Source organism: Arachis hypogaea, chromosome 2 (genome assembly GCF_003086295.3).
Source record: "Arachis hypogaea cultivar Tifrunner chromosome 2, arahy.Tifrunner.gnm2.J5K5, whole genome shotgun sequence".
Classification (NCBI taxonomy): Eukaryota; Viridiplantae; Streptophyta; class Magnoliopsida; order Fabales; family Fabaceae; genus Arachis; species Arachis hypogaea.
Genome location: NC_092037.1, coordinates 47,076,729 through 47,093,183, shown reverse-complemented (window position 1 = coordinate 47,093,183; position 16,455 = coordinate 47,076,729).

Below are 16,455 nucleotides of genomic sequence, written 5' to 3'. Positions count from 1 at the left end.
TTCTTTTGGCCTTGGTTGTCTCTCTTGTTGGTTGGACCTCATCCTCAACTATGGCTTGTGGTGCTTCCTCTTCCACTACTTCTTCTATATTTACTCTCTCCTCTTCTTGAGCGGTTGTGATAGGGCTTGAATCCTTTGCTTCCTTCCCTTTTAGTTGCGTACCGGATCTAAGGGTGATGGCATTGATGCCTCCTTTTGGATTTGGTTAAGGTTGAGAAGGAATGATACTTTGGATTGGGGGTTGAGGAGTGGAAGTTGATGGTGTATCCATGCGTGCAAGAAGAGCTTGTAGTGTAGAGGTGAGACCGGTGAGACCGGAAGCAAGTGTGTTTTGTAGTTCCTTTTGGCCTTGGATAATGGTTCGGAGTGTTTCATCTTGGTTGGAGGGAGTGGTTGCATATGTGAGTTGAGGAGCTTGCGCTTGGTTGGGTGATGGTCTTTGATGTGGTGGTTGATAGGTTTGGTAGTTTCTTTGTGGGTTTTGTTGGTTGTATGGTTGATTTTGTGAGTTGTATGGTCGGTTTTGTGAGAAGTTTTGTGAATTGTTACCCCATCTTTGACCTCCTCCATTGTTGTTGTTGTCCCTATTCCCTTGTTGATGGTTGTCTCTCCAATTTTGGTTATTGTGTCCACTTCCTTGGTTGTGGCTTCCTCCCCCTTGATAAGAGTACCCTTGGTTAGGATTACCACCTTGGTAGTATCCTTGGTTGGGGCGATCATAGAAATTGTGGGTGGCCGCCAAGGTATTGTCTTCTTGAAGGCTTGGGCATTCATCCGTGTAGTGAGAGTAGCAAGAGCAAATACCACATACTCTTTGAGGAACCAATTGTTGGTTATGTTGTTGAGGTGGTGGCGGGTGTTGTTGTTGGTATGGTTGAGGTTGTGGTTGTTGTTGGTTCAATTGGAGTTGCTTCAAGATAGACGTCATCTCATTCAAGGATTGAGTTAGAGCGGTGGTTTCACTACTAGTTGATACCTCATTCACGGTCCTTGGACGGTTGACTCTTCGCCTCATATGTTGATTGGATTCGGCCAAGTCAATAATAAGTTGCCATGCCTCCTCCGCAGTTTTATACTTGGACAAAGAACCATTGCTAGAAGTGTCCAAGAGGGTTCTATCTTGCTCTCGCATCCCTTGACATATGTATCCAAGCAATACTTGAGTGTCAAGCATGTGATTGGGGCATGCATCTAGTAGTTTGCGAAACCGTTCCTAATACTCATAGAGTGGTTCCGTTTCACCTTGCACAATACAAGACATTTCCTTCCTTAGCCTATCCATCTTTTCCGGAGGTAGGAATTTATCCAAGAATCCCCTTCTAAGCAAGTCCCAATCGGAGGTATCTTCACTAGAGAGGGTGTAGAACCATTCTTTAGCCTTGTCCTGAAGAGAGAAAGGGAAAGAAAACAACCATATAGCAACTTCATCGGACCCTTCCCGTCTAGTAGTTGAACATATGCGATGGAAGTCCTTGAGATGTCGAATAGGGTCTTGTGCGGGAAGCCCATGAAACTTAGGTAGGAGGTTGATCAAAGCGGTCTTCAATTCAAAGTTAGCATTCAAATTGGGGTGAGTTACGTGAAGGGGTTGAAGGACATAATCCGGTGCACCCGCTTCCTTGATGGTAACTCTCCTCGGAGCATCCATGGTATTAGTACCTAAAACAAAAGAAGAATTATTAGTGAGATTGATGGGAGTAGAATTAGTGCCTTCCTTGAGTGATGGTTCAATGTTCACTTCTAGTAAGGTGGTTGAGGTGGTGGAAGCCTCTTCCCCTTTTCCAAACTCAAGCCGCCTCCGAGCTTGTCTAATATGAAGCAAAGTTCGTTCTATTTCCAGATCAAAAGAGACTAAGCTCGGGTTCGGTTGTGAACGCGTCATGCAATGAAGGGAAAATGGAGTTCATTGTAATGAATGAGGGGTTAGTCACTTGAATTATTCACAATGGAATGCAACTATGTACATCTATACATGCTTAATCCAAACAATAACATGGCACACAAAGCAAATTCCCCGGCAACGGCGCCATTTTGACAAATGAATTTTTGTTGGAGAGTATAAATCTCCCGAGTCGTTCTCCCTTGGAATTGCCAAAGTATGCATCTTATTGTCTTAGTAAGCCTTGTGGAGTTCTTGGAAGAATTTAGCAAGTAATGAGAAACAAACAATCAATTATCAAAAGGACTTGACTTAGGGTTGGCATTAGAAATCTTTATCATTATAGTTTACTCAAGGTTGACAACAATTAGGACTTACTTCATTTAGTCATCCCCTAAGCATAGAGGAAAGTCAAATGAAAACAATTAACTTGAGTCACCAGTTCTAGCTTCACCTCATGGGAATCTAGTTTTAGTGTACTCCAAGGCAATTGGCAAGCTCTAACTCCAAATCAACCCTTGATATAACTATTCAATTCATTCCAATGACCAAACCCCATGCCAAGTATAAAAGTTCTACTCCATGGCTAACATTGACATTTTATCAAACATGTGATGAGCAAAAAGGAAAGTCATAGTGAAATGAAGAGGAAAGAAAAAATTAGAAATATTGCAACACTAGAAACTAACAACAAGTATCAAGGAACAACAATGAGAATCAAAATCTCAAAATATCAATGGAATCCAAAAATCATAGAATTGAATCCTAGATCCAAGGAATGTCAACAATTACAACTACAACTTGGAATTGGGAGAGAAAATCTATTACATGAACAAAGTGAAATGAAAGTTGTAATGGATCTCACCAAAGAATGGATGAAAATCCAAAATTGTGATGAGGAAGAACCCTAGTGGAAGCTTGAGAGAAGTGGATGAATCTAGAGAGAAGTTGGAGTTTCTCTCTCTAACAATGTAACTAACTCAAAAATATCTCAAAAACTAAAAAATGAACTAAGTGTCCTCAACCTTTGCCCCTTTGGTCCTCTTAAGTCTTTTCCCGCCAAAGCACTCCTCAAAAGTTGGGATCTCCAACCAACTCCACGCCTAAGTCACGTGACTTTTAAAAAAATCATTTTCGAACATCGGCGCGCACGCGCAAGGTACGCGCGCGCGCCCTGGATGCGGCTCTGGAGTATGCGCGGAAGCGGAGTGTACGCATACGCGTCCATGAAGATTCTGGCTTAGCCGCTACGCTAGTCGGCTCGTGGCTTGGCTCTTAGCTTCGGCTTCACATTGCTTTCATCCGTGCGGGCGCGCCATGTGCGCGCACGCGCCCATGCGGAAATCTCCAATGCTCAATTTTCATGCTTCCTTCCTTTTGCACCCTTCTTCCCTATCTTTTCCTGTCCATTCCTAGTCTATGTCCTGAAACTACTTAGCACACGAGTCACGGCATCGAATGGCATTAAGGAGAGATTAGAAATGTGTCTAATTTAGTGCAAAATAAGCATGTTTTCCTTTATGAGGCAAAACTAGGAAAAGAATGCAAATCCTTATATTTTCATGCAGAAAATGTGTGAAATTATTGATAAACCCTTTGAAATTAGCACAAGATAAACCCTCAAAATGGGGTTTGTCATCAGGCGAGCACTCGGTTGTCAGGCGATCAACCATGCATCGTGCAATCAGGAATCCAAGAGATATTCACCCAATCGAAGGTAGAACGGAGGTGGTTGTCAGTCACACGTTCATAGGTGAGAATGATGATGAGTGTCACGGATCATCACATTCATCAAGTTGAAGAACAAGTGATATCTTAGAACAAGAACAAGCGGAATTGAATGGAAGAACAATAGTAATTGCATTAATACTCGAGGTACAGCAGAGCTCCACACCTTAATCTACGGTGTGTAGAAACTCCACCGTTGAAAATACATAAGAACAAGGTCTAGGCATGGCCGAATGGCCAGCCTCCCAATGATCTAAGAACTAGATGTCCAAAGATGATCAAAGGATCTAAAAATAATCCAAAGATGAAAATACAATAGTAAAAGGTCCTACTTATAAGAAACTAGTAGCCTAGGGTGTACAAAGATGAGTAAATGACATAAAAATCCACTTCCGGGCCCACTTGGTGTGTGCTTGGGCTGAGCAATGAAGCATTTTCGTGTAGAGACTCCTCTTGGAGTTAAACGCCAGCTTTTATGCCAGTTTGGGCGTTTAACTCCCATTTTGGTGCCAGTTCCAGCGTTTAACGTTGGGATTTCTGAGGGTGACTTTGAACGCCAGTTTGGGCCATCAAATCTTGGGCAAAGTATGGATTATCATATATTGATGGAAAGCCCAGGATGTCTACTTTCCAACGCCGTTGAGAGCGCGCCAATTGGGCTTCTGTAGCTCCAAAAAATCTACTTCGAGTGCAGGGAGGTCAGAATCCAACAACATCTGCAGTCCTTTTTAGTCTCTGAATCAGATTTTTGCTCAGGTCCCTCAATTTCAGCCAGAAAATACCTGAAATCATAGAAAAACACACAAACTCATAGTAAAGTCCAGAAAAGTGAATTTTAACTAAAAACTAATAAAAATATACTAAAAACTAACTAGATCATACTAAAAACATACTAAAAACAATGCCAAAAAGCGTACAAATTATCCGCTCATCAATGAACAAGCATTCTGAGTTTGGTATGGGAAGGAGGAAAATGGGAGAAAAATGACAACAATAGAGAAGATGAACTACAAGGTTGTAAAGTTCCTTTTCCTCTCATTTGTTTCATAAACTGCATGATTGTCTTTACCTTCTCTGTATACATGTGTGTATGAATAAGCACAGCTTGAATTTTGATTTATAATATGTTGCTGTGGCATTATAACTACCAACTTGAGCTTTGTTAATTCAAAAGCAATAAAACATCATGATCATAAACAAACAAGGCATTAAAGAAGATTTTAGCATGTGCATACAAGTATTGGAAAGCTAGTATGATTAATTGTTGCTCAATTGCATTGGATTTTATTTAATTGAAGTTTTCCATCTAGTACATTTTGTGAAATCTTTTGAAATCATGAAAACCTTGAAGAAGCAAATACAATTAAAGCAAGAAAAGAAAAAAGGAAAGAATGAGAAAGCTGAAGGCTCTGAGTACCAATGGCAATTTATTTGCTAAATGCTTGTGGTGTTTATGTATCAAGCCAAATGCTTGAAAACAAAACACTTAGAAGTCAAGGCTAGGCTCAAGTGCAAAAGCACTCCCTCAAAGCTCAAGGCTCTGAGCATCAATGATTAGAGAGTCAAGAAAAGAAAAGAAAAATGAGCTTAATGAAGTCCTCTAATTAAATGCTTGTGGTGCTTATGTATCAAGTGGTAATACTTGAAAACAAAGCATTTAGAAGTCGTGGCTTTGTTATTAACTCATGGGGCAAAGCACCCAAAAGGAGAAGCTAAAAAAAAAATTTCAAAAGCTTGTTTCAAGGAAGAATTATAAGAAAAAGATTTCATAAATTGAGCTAGATGGAAGTATCAATCATTTACATTTCTTTTGTGATTGAAGCATGCATAGAAAACTAGCTTACCATGAACATTGAGTTGCTATTCTTCTTACCTTGGATTGTCAATCTTTATTGCATGATTCTTTTCTTGCTTGGGGACAAGCAAGGTTTAAGTTTGGTGTTGTGATGACATGTCATCATATACCTATTTTTCTATGCTTTTTAATACAAGAAATTGATGATTTGTGCTTAAATATTGAATGCTTTTATACTTAATTGGTATATTTCCTTGATCTTTTAATTTTATAAATCTTGTAGGAAATAAGAAGAAAAAGAAGCAAAGAAGCACAAAAAAAGGAGAAAAAAAGAGCTTTGGGACACACTTTGAAGTTGGAGCACACTTTGGAGCCTTAGGCCACGCTTTTAAAAGCGTGGCCCATGACCAATTAAAGGAGAATAGGCAATCAGCACACACTGCCCTGCTCTTGCCAAGGGCAGGGCAGAATCGTGATGCAAAGTGAGGTTGGAAGCAAGAATTTTCGCTAAGGTAAAATCTGGGCGCTCACAGCATGACCATGCCTTCGTCAAAGGGCTATAACTTGAGCTACAAACGTCCAATTGATGTGCTTCTAGTTGCGTTGGAAAGCTGACATTCAGAGCTTTCCAACGATATATAGCAATCCATATTTGGCGTACAATTGAGGCAGAAACGAAAGGCATCTTTAAGGGCAAAAAATAAGCGAAAATAAACCAATGTTCTTCCACCAAGGTTCGAAGCTGGAGCCTCACCCCAAAGCAAGTAGCGCTCATTTTTCTGCTCTGCCCTCTTGGAGAGCAGGGCAATGTCGTGCTCTTCATGAAAAATCAAGAAAAATTGCTCCCCCAATTGCTTTCACCAAGGTTCGAAGACAAGACCTCCAAGGAAGCCAAGCCTTATGCGTGAATTAGGTGCCAAGGAAACCAAGGAAAAGAAGTAGCGTGTGCCTCCACCGAGTTTCGAACGTGGGGCTTCACTTTTGGAAACATTGCCCTGCCCTCCACAAGGGCAGGGCAGCATTTGTGGTGCACGGCCAGCGGGCAGAATCTGGCGCACCAATGGAGTTTCGGCAGCAGCAGCACGCACGGGCAGCAGAATCTGGTGCACCAAAAAACTCTGCCCTGCCCTCCACAAGGGCAAGGCAGCATCCTGCAGCACCACACGCACCAACACGCACGCACAAGGGCTGCACGCACAATTTCCTGCCCTGCCCTCCACAAGGGCAGGGCAGCCTCCTGGGAGCAACATGGGCCAAAATTCAACCAAAATTTCATTTAAATTCAATTCTTCTTCAAATTGAATCAAGGCCAACCAAACCCATTTCTCCTCAAATCCAAAGCAAGCAAAGCCCATATCATCATTCAAAGGCATATGGATCAATTAAATTAGGATTTTCATTTTTCTAATTTGTTTTAATTTCATTTTCATATTTCATTTTGTAAAGCCTATATAAAGGCATCAATAGGAGCTTGATTGAAAAAGGAGGCTTGCTCCATTAGAGAGGAGTAGTAGTAGAGAGCTCTCTCTTTAGTTTTTCTCTTGTTTTGAATTTTGGATTGAGATTGGAGAAATTCTGTTTCAAATTCTATCTGAGATCTCTCTGTTCTTATTTTGCTGCATAATTCAAGGAACTGTGATTTGAATCAAGGCTCTCTTTACTGCTTCCATCTCTATTTCTTCTTCAAATATTTTCTCTGTTGGATCAAGGAAGGAATTGAGATCTAGACTTGTTTTCTAGTCTCATTGATTCCCTCAGATCCTCACTTGTCTCTTTAAATTTCACAATTGAGCTTAATTACATTCTGTGTTGCTTCTTCAAGCAATTTTCCATTTCTGTTTAAATCTGCTGCACTTATTTCATCTTTTACTCCTCTGCTTGATTGCTCTTTACATTTTCTTGTTGAATTTTAAATTCCCTGCACCCAATCCCCTTTACATTTAATGCAATTTACATTTCGTGCAATTTAAGTTTCAGCTCTTTTACTTTCTTGTTCTTTAAGTTTCCTGTAATTTTATTTTCTGCATCTTTTAAATTCCTTGCAATTTACTTTCTGTTGATCAACTTCACACAATTCACTCAATGTTAGCTTGACTAAACTAATCACCCACTAAAGTTGCTTGATCCATCAATCCCTGTGGGATCGACCTCACTCTAAGTGAGTTATTACTACTTGATGCGACCCGGTATACTTGCCGGTTGGATTTGTGTGTTGGAAATTCATTTTTCCACAAAAACACCATCATAGAGCACCTACAAGTAAATAGGAAAGTTGAGGCAACCAATAAGGTCATACTGGCTGGGTTGAAGAAAAGGTTGCAACATGCAATGGGAGCCTGGGCTGAAGAACTCCCTCAAGTACTATGGGCTTATCGGAATACACCTCAGTCTGCCATAGGAAAAACACCCTTCTGACTTGCTTATGGCATACAAGCCATGATACCAGTTGAGATCAACGAGCAAAGTCCAAGGGTGAGCTTCTATGACGAGGTTGGCAACGTACAGGGGCATAAAGAAGAGCTCGAGCTTCTCCCTGAAGTCTGAGAACAAGCCCAGATAAGAGAAGCAGCGTTGAAGCAAAGGATGACAAACAGATACAATAAGAAAGACATTTGAAGAAGCTTCACTCTAGACGACTTGGTCTTGATCAGAAATGACATTGGAGTTAACAAATCTGGGGATGGAAAGCTCGCTGTTAATTGGAAAGAGCCATAGAAGATAAGCGAAGTCTTAGGAAGGGGGTATTACACGGTAACTGACTTGAGCGGTACCGAGCTACCTAGGTCATGGCATGCTTGTAATATGAAAAGGTACTACAGTTAAAAGCGAACTCCACTCCCTGATGTACTCTTTTTCCCGACTTCATGGTTTTTTCCCAAAAAGAATGGTTTTCCTAAAGGGGGTTTTAACGAGGCATCAAAGTGGGGACTAAGGGGCAATAATTTTTTCCTTAGTAGCAAAATACTACCTTCATCCATAAATAAATATCTTTCTCTACATCTCTTTAAATTCCATTCAGTTATTATCATTTTCCTATGAAACGCGCCGACTTAAGCTCAAAAAAATGTGAAATTCCCATGACCGACCTAAATGGTTGTCAGGATGAAACAACGAGGTACAAATCTGTGTAAAGTGGTTATAAAAGCATATCACAATAACTCAGAAATGCTACGACCAACTAGTCGGAAAAACTGAGAAAAACTGAAATGCATCGTGAAAATAACCTAAGTTATGAACAATTCAAATAAGAAAATTTTAATTTCGGAGGAATACGAAAAAGAGATAAAAGAAAATCCATCAAAAGAATGAAGGCAGAAGCTGTCTTTGAAAAATCAAAGAACCTTAGACTAAATACGGCCTGCCAAGTTATACCATAAAAGGGTTTCCATAAAAACCTAAAAAACCACAACGAAAAGCATGCACGCATCAAATATCTTTAAAAACCCTTATTAAAAAAAAGGGTAATTTTGATAAAGCAAAAATTAGATTTTTGTTTACGGCCAAAAGGCTAAAAGAGTCAGCACCAAACTACAACAACAGTAAAAAGGTAAAATTGTTCAAAGGGGCTGATGTGCGGAAAATTGCCGATTAAGAATTTATAATAAGAATAGCGTTGCGAGTACGGTTCTTAACCGGCAAAAATTCCACTTATCAATTTAAAAAGGATGTCACAATTAAGAATAAAATACTGGGAGTAGAATTCCCAGGTCGTTTCCCAACGAGTTGAAACAAGGTGCGAATTATTGATCAGGAGTTTTCTAAGAAATTTATGAAGTTTGAAAACGGAAAATTTAATAACTAAAAGTTAAAGCGTAGAACGATAACAAGAGATGTTGTATAGTTAAAATAAAAAGCCTTGATTAGGTGAAAATTAATAGGAATTTCTATCCTTATTGTTTTCCCAAGTATAATAGAGAAATGGTTGTTGCTTCTATTTGGTTATCCTTTAATTAATAAAGGAAAGTCAAGTAGGTAACCAACTTCGATTCACAAGTCCTAATCGCTTCCCAAGGAAGGATTAGAGTTAGTGATAATCCAATTGGTAGCAACTTCCAATTACCTATTAACACTTGAGTATTCCAACTCAAGGGTTCCCTATTAATCAACTCCAAAGTCAAGTTGCGAGCTCTACTCCATTGATATGAATGCCATTTCCACAAACATATAAAGGGAGTAGAGAAAGGACATGGTAATTAAAATTAAAATTAATAAAACTAAATATGAAGATGGTAAGTAATTGAAAGGAATTCAACCAGTAATGGAATTAAAACTAAAATTGGTTCATTATATTATGAAATGTAAAATTAAGAAAAACATAACATGAATCCAAGCAATTGAATGGAAAAGCCCAAGATTAAGGTAAGAGAACGACAAACTATAATGACGAAGACTTCCACCGAAGATAGTAGCAACTCTCTCTCTCAAGATCCAATCCAAGCAAAACAAAGAAAAATTATGAAAAGCTAAGAACCCTATGAGAGCCAGTGTTTTTCTCTCTTTGGAATTCTCTCAAAAATAAAACTAAAAAAATATGAGAATGAAAAAAAAGTGTCTCAAGCCTCAGCTACACCCCTGCATCTATTCTAGACTTTCGGGCCTGAAACTGGATCAAATAGGGGCCCAGAAATCGCCCCTAGCGAATTCTGATATGCAGCACGTGACGGCCTTCCACGCGTACGCGTCGTCCATGCGTGCGCATCAATGTGCATTCCTCTAATCACGCGTACGCGTGCTATATGCGTGTGCGTCGCTTCTTTTTCTCCTAACCACGCGTACGCATGCTTCGCGTGTGCGCGTCGTTGCTCGCCCATGAAATTTTAATTCCTTGTCTTCCTTCCTCTTTTTCATGCTTCTTTTCTATCCTCTACGCCATTCCTGCCCTGTAATCTTTGAAAACACTAAACACACATATCACAGCATCGAATGAAAATAAGAGAGGATTAAAAATAGTGAATTTAAGGCCAAAGAAGTATGTTATCAATCTTAGCATCAATTTGGGAAGGCAAATGTAAAACCATGCATTTCATATGAATAAGTGTATGAAAGATTGATAAAATCCATTCTATTTAGCACAAGATAAAGCATAAAATAGTGGTTACACTTAAACCTATCATGTTTTCATGCTAAGCTCGAGGAATTCAAAAGAGTAAGGGATGAAGGGTGAGACTTGTACAATGGAACTTATCTATATGAATGCAACTACATGCTAAAATATTTCTACCTACTTGGCTAAGAGTGAGAAATCTCTCCAAGACAAACATAAATAGATTCCACTAATTTAAATCATAGAATAAGATAATAGTAAACTTGTTGGAAGAGAGCTCATGAAAGTTGAGAACATAGAGTTGATCATCACTGGAAGGGTATATGCACTCCAATCACTCAAGTGTCTGGGGTTATTCCTCTCTAGTCTCCTCTAGTTGTGCTTTCTAAGACTTTGTTCTTCATCTAACCAATCAACAAATATTTAGTGTACTAATGCAAACATCATGATGGCTTTTCATGGTTGTAATGGGGCTAAGGTAAGGGTGAGGATATATGTATGGCTAAGTGAGCTATGATTTGAATCTTTGACTAACCCAAGTGTTCACCTAACACATACACACACTCTATATAATTCTCAAATCATGCTTAGCTACCCAAATTCTCATTTTTTTTCAAATTTCACACACTCATGTATTAGTTTTTAATTCCATCACATATACATTGATTTATTTATTAAACTTAAAATTGGGGTAATTTTATCCCCTATATATTTATTCATCTTCTTCTCTTTTTTTCTTTTTTTTTTTGAATTAAAAGCATAATATATCAATGCATATGGTTTCTTCTAATTTATACGAGTGAGCACCCAAATTCCCAATACTTGTCAACAAGCAAAAATACATTCTCATCAACTGTAGTTCCCACATTTTCCCACACTTAGTTGACACAAAATCTCTATCTTAAGCTAACCAAAGATTCAAATAAGATAATTCATTGTTTTTCCGCTTAAGGCTAGTGATGTGGGATTATAAAGAATAAATGGGGTTTTAAAGGCTCAAAGTGGCAACCAAAGGTAAATAAAATGGTAGGCTATTTGGGATAAGTGAGCTAATATCAAATGATGGTCTCAATTACATGTATGCATGAATATACACTAAACAATGGACATATATAATGGAACAAAGCAAAGATTGCAATCATAGAGAAGAAAACACACAAGAAGAAAAATCATGGTGGAAATAATGTAACCATATGATTAAGCTCAAAATCTCACAGGTGTTGTGTTCTTAGCTCTAAACTATGTTCCAAATTAAAATCTTCAAACAAATTTAACAAAATTTTTAATTTGAATTAATGAAATACTATAAAATAGTATCTTGAGAAAGAATATATCAGTCAACCAAGTAGTACCTAAATGAAACAACTACTACTAGTCATGCAAGTTATTCCATGTAACAAGGGAAAAGGAAAATATTGGTGTTGAAAGAGAGAGAGAGAGAGATGTTTCCTCCGGAAGTCATTCCGACCTCCCCACACTTAAGGTTTGGCACGGTCCTCCGTGCTGTCAGTGATGAAAAGATTGGTGTTGGGTGCATCGCTTCCACCGGCTCGCTCGTCATGGCTATCGATGCTATTAATCGAAGTGGAGTCTGGGATATCTGTCTCTTCTCTGGGATTGTGAGTGCCAACAATTAGCTCCTTCAGGTAGTAATATCGGCACTTGTTATGATGCTCCATTCGCTTGCCCCATCAGTCCTGCCGGTCTAACCTCTCAAGGATATGAAGGAACAGCTAATTGGTTGAGGTTCCTGTGGTGTGGATGATGGTAGAGTGGAGGGAGAAGGAATGCTGTGGGCCGGGCCTTCAGTTCGGCTTGTAGTAGATGCTGGAGGCCTGATGTACTTTCCACTTGGGACATACTGATCATCTCTAGGAATTATGACTTTCGTGTCGCCCGCCCGATAGGGAACTCCCACTGCAAAGACCGAATCTATAACTAAAGCAGGGAAGGGTAGATTGCCCGCTATTTGTACATGCTCCATGGCATGCCGGATGAGGCGAGGCAAGTTCAGTGGTTGCTCTGTCAGAATGCACCATATGAGGACTGCCATGTCCGTAGTGAAGGTTGACTCGTGGGTGCTCGAAAGGGCATAATACGACAGAATTTGAGCCCACACGCGGGCCTTGAAGGTAACTGCAGAGGCGGAGATGTCCTTGGGTCTAGCCCGATGTTGCCCATAGATCCAGTTGCTGCCAGGTAGGCAATGATGCCTAGGACATTTTTCCAATCAAAGGTGTATGCCTAGCATTCTATCTGGGCTGCTTGACAAGCATCCAATCCCTCTGGGCTAGGTGGAAAATCCAGCACTCTCTGTATAGCACCCTCAGAGATAGGAACTTGCTTGTTGCAAACATAGACAGACTGCAATGTAGGCGAGTGAAAGTTATAGTAGAATTCAACTACCCAAGATAAATTGGCCTCCTGCGGCTGCCTTCTTAAGAATTCTCACTGTCTCCTTTCGATGTGGGGCTCCAGAAAGTCAATAAAATGAGTCAGAAAGATGAGGAGGTGCTCATTGTTGTAGTTCCGTTCCACCAAGATGGGGAACATCTGCTCACAGAAACGGTTGGTGAACCTTGCAGAGTCCCAGGCGGGAAATGGCTTTTCCGCTTCATCTACTTTGATAATCTTCTTTACCCTCTTAGTAGGTGGCTTGATTGTTGTGGAGGGTTGTTCCTTAGCCAGTGCTCTTTTAGTTCTTCTCCTTGCCGGTGTCTTGTCATAGGCTTTCACTTTTTCCTTTTTGGTGGCCATCCTAAAATAGGAAGAAAGGAAAGAGATATCACATTTAGATAACTAAAACCAGGAGGAGGAAAGTTCAAGTGATAACCAATGCCAATGGAGAAGATAGTGTCTTAAATACATGGTCACGACAACATACAAGGAAGACCTAAAGTAATATCATGAAGGCATAGCATAATAACTAGATGCAAGAGGGGTAAAAGCATGCAAGTAACAAGCATGAGAAGCATAGCTCAAGCATCGATAGCAAAAATAAGTATCACATATAACCAAAGAATGAGCACTTTCATGTTGACAATTAATGACTAATATACTCCATACACAATGGATTGCAAGGTATTGTGAAAAAGAGGCATTAAATTAGAAAAATAAAATAAAAGAGAAATCATAATGTCATAAGAGCTTTTTCACAAACACTTGGTATGCACTTTTAAAAGTTGAAAGCAAGGTAATTAATCTAGGCATGTATGAGACCTATAATATCAATTGTCAAATCACTCCTCATAATATCCACATGCAAATACATAATAAAGTAATCACCCAAATAAATCTCTAACACCAACATAAGAATGCAAAAGTAGAAACTATAAGAGGGAAAGAAAAAGAACCTTAAGAAGAAGATGATGAAAATAGGGAAGTAATTGAGAGTGAGAGTGAGAGAAGAGTAAGAAGAATGGAGGAATAAGAAGTTAAGAAAGAGAGAAGAAGAAGAACGAACAAGAGAGTAAGAAGGAGAAGAAGAAAGAATTAGGATTTGAAAAGAAAAGAAAAGAAAAGAGGTTTAAGAAACGTAGAACAGGTCAGCGCACTGAGTAAGTGATGCGGCACATACGACGCGCACGGGTCGCCAGTTGTGAGGGACGCGCAAGCGTCAGTCACGCGTATACGTGACGACTACCGTGCAAAATCCCGCGCAACTCTCTATAACGTTTTGGCATTTTTATTAAATTTGACGCGTGGGTTAACAAGGTTGGAGGCGATGCATAAGTGCCAATCACGCGTACGCGTGACCACTGGACGTGCCAGACGCACGATTTCAACGTCATGGCCTCACAACTCTCTGCCAAAAACCTTTATTTACGCCGATTTTCATTACATGCGTACGCGTACTGGATGCTTAGCGTGGATTGACGAATTTGCAGGCGACGCGTACGCGTGGGTCATGCATACGCGTGGGGTTGCTGGTGCGCCAAGCACCCCTCCTGCACGCTTGCATCCTAACTCTCTGTAAGTTTTTTACAAAAATTGAACCTCCAAGGGACGCGTGCGCATCATAGACGCGTATGCGTCAAAGGCTCTCTCTTTTTATTTATTTTTTATTTTTTTATATATAAAAGTAGAAGTAAATATGTAGAACTGAAAGTAACACTAGTATAAATGAAATGAAACTAAGAAAAAGGTAAGATCATACCATGGTGGGTTGCCTCCTACCTAGCACTTTTCTTCAATGTCCTTATGTTAGACGGTCTATGAGTTTAGTCCTCTTCCTGTGATGGATCCTTCAGAAAGAAGATCTCCAGCTCCTTATTGTTCTTCATTTTTTCACCATGATATAGCTTCAATCGGTGGCTATTAACCTTGAAGAAGGTGGGGCTTGACGGATGACTCAGGTGGAAGACTCCATAAGGCTCAACCTTCTCCACCCTATAGGGTCCTTCCCACCTTGATCTCAGCTTTCCTGGCATGAGTCTTAACCTTGAGTTGTAGAGAAGGACTAGATCCCCAACTCTAAACTCTCTCCTCTTGATATTCTTGTCATGCACCGCCTTCACCTTCTCTTTGTAGAGCCGTGAGTTCTCATATGCCTCTAGTCGAAGGCACTCCAATTCCTGCAGCTGTAGCTTCCTTTCAATGCCGGCTCGCCCCAATCCTAGGCTGCATTCCTTTACCGTCCAGTATGCCTTGTGTTCCACCTCCACTGAAAGGTGACAAGCCTTCCCGTAGACGAGGCAGAAGGGACTCATTCCGGTGGGTATCTTGTATGCGGTCCGATAAGCCCAAAGCGCATCTGCCAATCGAGCACTCCAATCCTTCCTGTGAGGCTTCACAATCTTCTCTAATATGCGCTTGATCTCCCTATTTGACACCTCGGCTTGCCCATTGGTCTAGGGATGGTAGGCTGTCGCTACCTTGTGAATGATGCCTTGTTTCTTCAACAGATTTATCATTCTCCTGTTGCAAAAGTGAGTGCCTTGATCACTCACGATTGCTCGTGGTGATCCAAAGCGACAGATAATATTATTTTGAACAAAGGAGACAACAATGTTAGCATCATCAGTGCAGGTAGGAATTGCTTCCACCCATTTAGAAACATAATCAACAATTAACAAAATGTATAAGAAACCATTAGAATTTGGAAATGGACCCATGAAGTCAATACCCTAAACATAAAAAATTTCACAGAACAACATAAGTTGTTGGGAAATCTCATTCCTCTTGAATATATTTCCAAATCTTTGACATTGGGGACAAGAGTCACAATAAATACTAGCATCCTTAAGAAGTGTGGGCCACCAGAATCCACAGTCTAAAATTTTTCTAGCAGTTCTCTGAGGACCAAAGTGTCCACCACTCTCTGAAGAATGGCAGGCCTCTAAAATTGACTGGAATTCTAATTGTGGCACACACCTTTTAATTATTTGGTCAGCACCACATCTCCATAAATATGGGTCATCCCATATATAATATTTGGACTTGCTTTTAAGCTTGTCCCTTTGATGCTTTGTAAAATTAGGAGGGAAGGTACGACTAACCAAATAATTAGCTACAGGTTCATACCAAGGAACCACTTCAGATATTGCTTGCAAGCTATCAAGTGAAAACGCATCATTGATAGGAGTGGGGTCATTTTTAATATGTTCAAGGCGACTCAAGTGGTCCGCCACTAGGTTTTGAGAGCCACTCTTATCTTTGATTCTAAATCAAATTCTTGCAGCAGCAAAATCCAATGGATTAACCTTAGTTTTGACTCTTTTTTAGCTAACAGATACTTTAAAGCTACGTGGTCTGAATATACTACCATATTAGTTCCTAGTACATAGGCTCTGAATTTATCAAGAGAAAATACAATAGCTAATAGCTCTTTTTCGGTGGTAGTATAATTAGGCTGAGCACCATCTAAAGTCTTAGATGCATAAGCAATAATATAAGGGTCCTTACCTTCGCGCTGAGCCAGCGCTGCTCCTACCACATAGTTTGATGCGTCACACATGATTTTAAATGGCCTAGTCCAGTCAGACCCTCTCACAATAGGAGCTTGGGTTA